The 9,530-nt window shown below is 42.7% G+C and overlaps 1 non-coding gene across 1 annotated transcript; it reads right to left on the bottom strand.

Annotated features, from left to right (window-relative positions):
* Positions 1-158: 158 nt before the first annotated feature.
* TRNAG-CCC (transfer RNA glycine (anticodon CCC)) lies at positions 159-229 on the bottom strand. The gene has a single exon. It is a non-coding gene; the product is annotated as a tRNA-Gly (tRNA).
* Positions 230-9,530: the final 9,301 nt, after the last annotated feature.

Genomic DNA, 9,530 nt, shown 5'->3' with positions numbered 1-9,530 from the left:
GATTGTAGATGATATACTGTAGTAGACGGCAAACATTTATTAACGGATTATTACAATGTACATAACGTTCCTATTTCAAAAACCTACATGGCTGTTTAAAGAAAATACGCAGTTAAGGTGTTTTTGAATAATAGTAATAAAAACAAAAAAAATACATGTGCGCCGCCCGGGAATCGAACCCGGGTCGCAAGAATGGGAATCTTGCATGATACCACTACACCAGCGGCGCAGATGAACGGGCTCAGTTCTACAAGGGATATGACGGCAAACCTATAGTCATGTTGCTCAAGCGCAATTAAATTATTTTTATTGTTCTGAATTCATTTGGCACTGTATCCTTCATAGCTCCTAAATAAAGATCCCTTTAAGATTTTAATGGACCCAGGTTATTAAATAGTTGCCTACACTACTGGGTTGATATTTGTGAGACCTCCTGCACTATTGGTGGGGAGGGCAACTCACCATCTTGTAAACTGTAGACGAGTTATAATTATGCAAATTGCACAATCAAGCCCCGCCCACTTAAGTGAATCAGTGAGCAGGGAAGTAATGAAGCATTATTCACCTTGCCCAGCTTGATTATTCAAATCGCTGCCTCAGGTCCTACCCATATTTTATTTTATTTTCCTTCTCCAGGAAGGAATAGGAAATGTAAGTAAGCCTGGGATATGTGCGACCAGACATTCCTGGTTTCAGGGCACACACCCTGCTTTAAATAGTTTTACCCTGGTAAGGATAAGACCAGGAAAAATACCCAAATTTGCAAGGGCTCCTCCACCTGATATACAGCCCCAGCGGAAGCCAGGTCTGAGGAAACTTAACATGGCCACCAAGAGGGCGCACTTAAGGAGAGTTTTCAGTTGCCCGGAAACACATTCCCCTCCCCCACACACCTATTCGGGGATGGGGTTGTTTGATTGATTAGCTAGACCCACTCCCAGCCCTACCAGCAGCAGGTGTGTGAGGTATTGTTGGGGAGTTTTTAAAGAAAGGTTGCGGCACAGTCCTTTAGAAGCGGATGACGTTCTTCTGGGTAGTCCAAGGTGATGTGGCCGCATTTCCCTTTTAACGTCACCATGCCCCATTATGGTGCATGTTGCCCCAATTTCCCACTACACGGTGGCATATTATGAACTGAGGTCACTACTGTGTGACATAATATGAACTGAGGTCACTACTGTGTGACATAATATGAACTGAGGTCACTACTGTGTGGCATAATATAAAATGGAAAAAGTAGGGGGCAGCTCACATTCTCGCTTGGCAAGTTAATTTCACTTGAAAGAAACAGCTTTAAGACATTCTAAAGGGCCTCCTTAAAATCTGACAGAAAATCTTTTCAGATTAGCATTTTACCACCAACACTAGGACAGAACAAAGGCAAAAGGGAAATGGTGATGAGAGGGGCAATTAATGACTTCTGAGTCAGGGATTGGCTGGTGTCATAGTGGGCTACCTGCATTTTTATTTTACTTTAAAATATTACAAATAGGCTGCTAAGCTGAGACTCACCCCCACGGGGTAAAATTTGGTGCTCAGGGTGGTGTCTAACAGACCCATAGGCATACTTGCCAACTCTCCCGGAAAGTCTGGGAGACTCCCAAATTCAGGTCAGTCTCCCGGGCGAGCTGGCATTTCTCCCGCATCTTGGATTTCACTGAGAATCGCGTCATTCACGCCAGTTTGGAGGGAGGGCCTCCAGTCATGCCCCCTCTCCCGGACAAGTTTCCGGGAGTTGGCAAGTATGCCCATAGGCAGTGGTAGACAAGTGACTCCAGCATAGGGACTATCCCTCTCTACATTTTAATACTCTCCAGGTGCTCACCTGATATGTAAATAAGTAGGACACCGAATATTGATTTCTTTAATACTAATCAACGTACTTTCTTGCCCGACTTGTTACAAGTCTATACCCAACTTAACTCCTTGTCACATTTTAAGGTAAATATGACAAAATCCAAGACTATGAATATTTATTTACTCTCACTTCTCTTGGCTAGATTAAAAGGCAACAATTGATTTAAATGGCAATCGGAAAGTATTAAGTATTAAAGGTATTCATATATGTCATAAGACCAAACCCACATTCTTGACCTAAATCATATTCCATTACTACCCTAAATCATATTTCATTATTAAAAAAAACAAGTTTTAAATAGATACCTCTGATTATGAAGGATAAAAATTCTGAAAATAAATCTTTACCAATTGTTTATAGACAATCACATTTTCAAAATCCATACAAAGCATTAAATTAGAACTTTGACAACATTTATTTGGCTTTATCGGTCACCTCACCTGGAATATAGTATGTAAATATGCCAAAAATTAAAAGGGGATTGCAAGTTCCTTTCTTAAAGATGTATTACATGACCTCACACTTATGTAGATTGGTAAATTGGCAAAGTCTGGGTCCAAGATGAACAAGCAGTGTCGGACAGACCTTTTGTCCAACAAAGGCCATTACCATTAGGCCTAAAATGTGATTTTGTAAACGTGCTTACATTGATTGATTAATTGAACTTCTTTGTTGACATAGGGCATGGGACTGGTTTATCTGTGTTTACAAAATGTCAATAAATTAACAACGGACACTGGTCATTCTATGGGGAGACGTATGTGGGGTTAGACGTGTGTGATTTCTGCACAAAGTGGGATTTTCTCACAAAGTGGACGAAAATGCACAGTTAGACAACACAGTTGGACAAACATTGGACTACATTTGACTTGATTTTTACTCCCAGCAATAAGCTACATCTGCCACAGCCTATTTCTGCACTACTTGTCTATTTATATGGAAGACTGCTAAGAGGTAATTCTTAAAATACCCTTGCTTTTTGCTTTTTCCCCTTTTATCACAATGTTTCACAAATTGCTTTTCTTAGTCTCATTTCATGGCATGATCTTTAGGACTGTGTCATCTTTTACCCCTCCACCAACACACAAATTTGTTCATATTGCACCTGCATTACTCCACTCACCTCTATTTAACACCCATGAACTGTTGTCCTATTTATTATCTCTAACAAGTACAACCTCCACCTGTCGCCAGAAAATAAAAGGCCACACATCTTACAATCCCCTTGCCTATCTTTCGCTCACTCTGCTTCTATTAGCTGGTGATATATCACCTAATCCAGGTCCCCCACACTCCTCACACACACATACATCAGAACACTACCGTTCTATAGCAAACCTCAAACACATCACCTGTCTACCCTCTCTTCCCAAGTCCTTTAAATGTGCCCTTTGGAATGCACGCTCTGTTTGTAACAAACTTACCTCCGTTCATGATCTCTTCCTCTCAAAAAACCTCAACCTTCTGGCAATAACAGAAACATGGCTCATGCAATCAGACACTGCCTCACCTGCAGCACTTTCACATGGTGGCCTCCATCTCACCCACACCTCCAGACCTGAAGGCAGACTAGGAGGTGGGGTTGGACTACTTCTCTCCCCACAGTGCACATACACAGTTCTACCAAATGTCCCATCACTCACGTTCACATCTTTTGAAGTACATGCTATTCGCATTTTTAATCCATTCTCCCTACGTGTTGCGGTGATCTATCGTCCCCCTGGAGCACACCAACAATTTATTGAGGATTTCTCTGCATGGCTCCCTCACTTCTTATCTTCAGACATCCCCACCATCATCATGGGTGACTTCAACATCCCCATTGATAACCCACCTTCCAAAGCTGCTTCCAAACTACTCTCTCTAACATCCTCACTTGACCTCTCCCAGTGGATTGAATCATCTACTCATAAGGATGGCCACTGCCTTGATCTTGTTTTCTCTAGGCTATGCTCAGTTTCTAATTTTATTAATACACCCTTCCCCCTCTCGGATCATCACCTTATCAGCTACACTCTCACCCCCACTGCTCTAACCTCTCTACTGTCTAACTCAACCAAGCCTCCTCATACTCGTAGAAATCTTAATTCTATTAATCTTCAACAATTTTCCACCTCTCTCCAACACCTTCTCTCCCCTATCTCTACATTCTCATCCCCTGAGATGGCAGTACCTCATTTTCACCTAACCTTAGCAACGGCCCTTGATCAAGTGGCTCCAGCGACACTTCATACTACACGTCGACTTCGATGTCAACCGTGGCACACCAAAGCAACACGAAATCTTCAAAAACTGTCCCGTAAAGCAGAACGTCACTGGCGTAAATCTCGAAGCTCTAATGACTTCTTCACATATACTTCTGTCTACCACTCCTATCGAAATGCTCTGGACACTGCAAAACAAACATACTTTCAATCTCTTATCTATGCTCAGGCTTCTAACCCCAAACGCCTTTTCAATACATTTAATCATCTTCTCAATCCTCCCACCCCGAACCCTCCATCTACTATCAGTGCTCAGGATCTTGCTTCCTACTTCAAGGACAAGATTGACAAGATCAGACTAGAAATGGTATCCTCTTCCTCAACAAGCCATCAGCTCATTTCCTTCCCACTACCCTCTGACACCCTTTCTTCATTTGACCCCACAAATGAAGAGGAAATTTCTACGCTCTTCTTATCTTCCTACTCTACCTCCTGTCCTCTTGATCCTATTCCCTCGCAAATTGGTAGATCCCTGTGTTCTGTGCTCATTTCACCTCTAACTCAAATCTGTAATCTCTCACTCTCTACTGGCATCTTTCCATCACTATACAAGCATGCAGTGATTACTCCTATTCTAAAAAAACAAAACTCCGACCCAAACTCTCTCTCAAATTACCGTCCCATCTCTCAGCTCCCTTGCCCCTCCAAGCTTCTAGAGAGACTTGCCTACACTCGCCTCACACGCTTTCTTTCCGCAAACAACCTGTTGGATCCTCTTCAGTCTGGCTTTCGTTCTCAACACTCCACAGAGACTGCGCTGACCAAGGTTGTTAATGATCTGATCACTGCTAAGACTGAACGCCATTACTCTCTCCTAATTCTCCTGGATCTCTCAGCTGCATTTGACACCGTTGACCACTCTCTTCTCATACAAACGCTGCAATCCCTAGGTCTTCAAGACACAGTTCTATCCTGGTTCTCATCCTACCTCTCTAATCGCTCTTTCACTGTTAATTTCTCTGGAGCCACCTCTGCTCCGCTTCCCCTATCAGTTGGAGTACCACAAGGCTCAGTGCTAGGTCCTCTGCTGTTCTCTATCTATACCGCTTCTCTTGGAAATCTAATAAGTTCCTTTGGCTTTCAGTATCATCTCTATGCGGATGATACCCAAATCTATCTATCCTCTCCTGATATCTCGACATCTGTGTTGTCCCGTGTAACTGACTGTCTTTCTGCCATTTCATCTTGGATGTCCTCTCGTCAACTCAAACTTAATCTTTCTAAAACAGAGTTAATAATATTCCCACCCGCCAACAAGAGCATACCTGACATTTCTATCTCTGTTGATAACATGACCATAAATCCCACCCCACAAGCTCGCTGCCTAGGTGTAATCCTTGATTCACGCCTATCCTTTGTTCCCCACATTGACTCTATATCTAAATCATGTTACATACATCTAAAGAACATTTCCAGAATCCGCACATATCTCACACAAGACACTGCTAAAACCTTAATTCATGCACTAATCATCTCCCGCATTGACTATTGCAATTCCCTCCTTACTGGTCTTCCCAAAAACAGACTCAAACCCCTAAAATCTATTTTGCATGCTTCGGCAAGACTGATTTTCCTTGCAAATAGCTATTCCTCTGTTGAATCACTCTGTATGTCTCTACACTGGCTGCCTGTCTTCTACCGAATCCAATATAAAATACTTTTACTAACCTACAAGGCCATCAACAAAGCTGCACCAATATACATCTCCTCTCTTGTCTCAAAATATCTCCCAACTCGGCAACTCCGTTCTGCAAAAGATCTGCGTCTCTCATCCACCCTCATTACATCCTCCCATTCCCGGTTACAGGACTTTTTTCGGGCTGCACCCACTCTATGGAACTCTCTCCCTCGCACAATAAGACTCTCCTCTGTTCTACAAACTTTCAAGCGTTCTCTGAAAACCTACCTATTCAGACAAGCTTATAATATTCCTCAACCACCATCTTAACCTCACTACCTTTAGCCTGTTACACAATTTCACACAAGACAACTACCCCCGGACCAACATTGTTGTGTGACAGGATCACTTAGCTTATGAGTCACCCTACCTTTGCAGTCTGGCTGGGCCAAGATGCAAAATGTATACTTAACCTCATGTGTCAATCTCCCATTGTCCCATAGATTGTAAGCTTGCGAGCAGGGCCTTCTCACCTCTTTGTCTGTTTTACCCAGTTTGTTTATTAGTTTATTACGTTTGTCCCCAATTGTAAAGCGCTACGGAATATGTTGGCGCTATATAAATAAATGATGATGATGATGAGTGATGTTACATCTGATATTGAACCGATATTTTATTGACAATGAGTATCCTGGCACTTATGTGTGTTATATGAATAGATGGACTCTGAAGAAGTAGACAAATCTCATAGTAATTTCCTGGGATATTTCCAAGTATAAAATAAACTATGGGAGTATTTGTGAGAACTGTTTTTTTTTTTCATTTTTGTCTTTCCCTAGTTAATACCTGATAAATAAAAGGCAATCTATATCAATATGCTACCTGAGAAATGTAGACATTTCTCCCATTGAAACCAATGCAGAATTTAGCCCTCAGAAAGTAATTTTAAACTGACTGCAACGCAGTCTCAGAGCGCAGTCAAAATGTGTTGTCAAAAGGTAAGCAGGGTGGAGGAGGGTATTGAGAGCAGCTATGAGAGAGGGGCAGTGATGATAGCTATGAGAGATATGAGGGTGGCAAAACAGCAATATATACCACTTCTCTTGGAAAACTAATAAGCTCCTTTGGATTTCAATATCATCTCTATGCGGATGATACACAAATCTATCTATCCTCTCCTGATCTCTCACCATCTGTGTTGTCTCACGTTACTGACTGTCTTTCTGCCATTTCATCTTGGATTTCCTCTCGCCAACTCAAACTCAATCTTTCAAAAACAGAATTAATAATATTCCCACCCAAAAACAGAAGCTTCCTGCCTGTTTCTGTTGATAACATGACCATAAATCCCACCCTGCAAGCTCGTTGCCTAGGTGTAATTCACAACTGTCCTTTGTTCCCCACATCGACTCTATATCTAAATCATGTTGCATACATCTCCAGAATATGCAGATATCTCATACAAGACACTGCAGAAACTTTAATTCATGCACTCACCACATTGACTATTGCAATTCCCGAAATCAGACTCAAACCCCTACAATCTATTTTGGCAGCGGCTAGATTGATTTTCCTTGTAAATTGTCCATCCTCTGCTGAGCCACTCTGTCAGTCTCTGCATTGGTTGCCTGTTTTTCAAAAAAATCCAATATATTCTTCTACTAACATACAAGGCCATCAACAAAATTGCACAGACATACATCTCCTCACTTGTCTCAAAATATCTCCCAACACGACACCTCCATTCTGCACAAGATCTGCGTCTCTCTTCCACTCTTATCACTTCCTCTCATTCCCTGTTACAGGACTTTTTTAGGGCTGCACCCACTTTGTGGATTCCCCTCCCTCGCACAATAAGACTTTCCCTCTAGTTTTCAAACCTTCAAGCGTTCTCTGAAAACCCACCTCTTCAGACAAGCTTATAATATTCCTCTACCACCCTCTTAATCTCCCTAGGTTACCCTATCACCACCCTCTGCACAGCTAACAACAATCTGACAAACATTGCTGTGTCACTAAGCACACAGCCCAGTCAATACTTTTTATCTTTGCATTCTAGCTGGAAAAATATGCAATATGATGTAGCACTTGTGTATCAAACTCCCATTGTTCCATAGAATGTAAGCTTGAGAGCAGGGCCCTCTTACCTCTCTGTCTGTATTACCCAGTATTGTTTTATTGCTGTTTGTTTCCAATTGTAAGGCGCTATGGTATTTGCTGCCGCTATATAAATAAATGTTGATAATGATGATTATGATGATACTTATTTTTATAGGCCTAGGCTGTAATTAGTTCCCTAGTGATCCAATGGGATTGTGGGCCACTTATACTTGTTAGTATCTACTAGTGTCTCTTGAAAAATTTAACCACTGGTTTAAATAGATGGTCTTGTTTTCTTTTATGTACACTGGCTGCTGATGCAAAACACCCCCCGCCCACCCGCTAAGCCAGCAGGCGAGGTCACCAGGGGAGGCACTGTAGGAGCCAGACACGGTAACTTTGAGGTGCAAGACTAATGCTACAAGGTACCAAATAGATATTCCTTTAGGGGGAAATCCAGAGGCACCTACAGAAGGGGGGGGGGGTGTGAGGCCATACGAGAGTGACTCCATTAGGATGGTCTAGAGGCCCCATCTATTGACAGAGACAGAGGGGGATCCCCACTCTTAGGATTGCCCCAGAAGAGGCCTTCTAGGAGCAAAAGTATGTATAAAGCAGGAGCAGTTGGATAACTTTCACCAGGATGGGGTGAACAGTTCCAGCAGGGTCACTAGAAAGCTCCCTGGAGTATGGGATTATGATAGTGGCGGTGTTTCTGGATATTGGGACATTATTTATATTTCTTCCTGAAGAAAGCCCTTTAGTGAGGGAAGTACTAATGGCAGCAGTGTACCGAATGGAGAATAAGGTCTGCGGTGAAAGGGAAGACTGTCTCTAATGAAGGAGATGAGGTGCAAAAACTTCTGTGGATAAATGTATCAAGCTGCGAGTTTACGATGGGTTTGAAAAGTGAAGATGTTACCTATAGCAACCAGAGTCTAGCGATCAGTTTACAGAATGTACTACATAAATGATAACTAGAATCTGAGTGGTTGCTATAGGCAACTTCTCCACTTTTCAAACCTGCCGGAAACTCGCAGCTTGATACATTTACCCCCTGATCTTCAGTCAACTGTGGAAGGTATTACCACTAATGTGGAATGAAGACTTGTCCAGGAGCAGATAAGATATGAGGTAGCATGGAGCGGTCTGCAGCTGGCAGGTATTACCACTGATGTGGAATGAAGACTTGTCCAGAAGCAGGTAAGATACGAGGTAACATGGAGCGGTCTGCGGCTGGCAGGTATTACCACTTATGTGGATTGAAGACTTGTCCTGGAGCAGGTAAAATACAAGGTAGTGTGGAACGATCTGCAGCTGGTATGTATTACCACTTGTGTGGAGTAGAGACTTGTCCAGGTGCAGGTAACGTCCACAGCAAACAGGTACCATAGGCAGGAACAGGAAACTTCTTGGTATCTCAACAGAATGAGGACCAAGAACAGGCAAAGGTAATAGAGCAACAGGTGTCTTTAAGTAGTGAGGAGTAATTAATTATCCAATGAGGATAGGAACAAGGTTTTAACAGTCTGTAGGTCTGCACATACGCAAACCTCTGGTCAAGATGGCGGACGGCCGCAGCGCAAGACAGGCGCCGGCAAGAGAGAGAGAGACCCATGTCTAGAGCTAGAGGAACCAACAGTCCGGTGAGTAACAGTACCCCCCGCCTTTTAAAGGTGGGCACAGAACA

Source organism: Mixophyes fleayi, chromosome 4 (genome assembly GCF_038048845.1).
Source record: "Mixophyes fleayi isolate aMixFle1 chromosome 4, aMixFle1.hap1, whole genome shotgun sequence".
NCBI lineage: Eukaryota > Metazoa > Chordata > Amphibia > Anura > Limnodynastidae > Mixophyes > Mixophyes fleayi.
The sequence above is the reverse complement of the archived record's forward strand: the minus strand, read 5'-3'. Positions and strand labels throughout refer to the sequence as shown.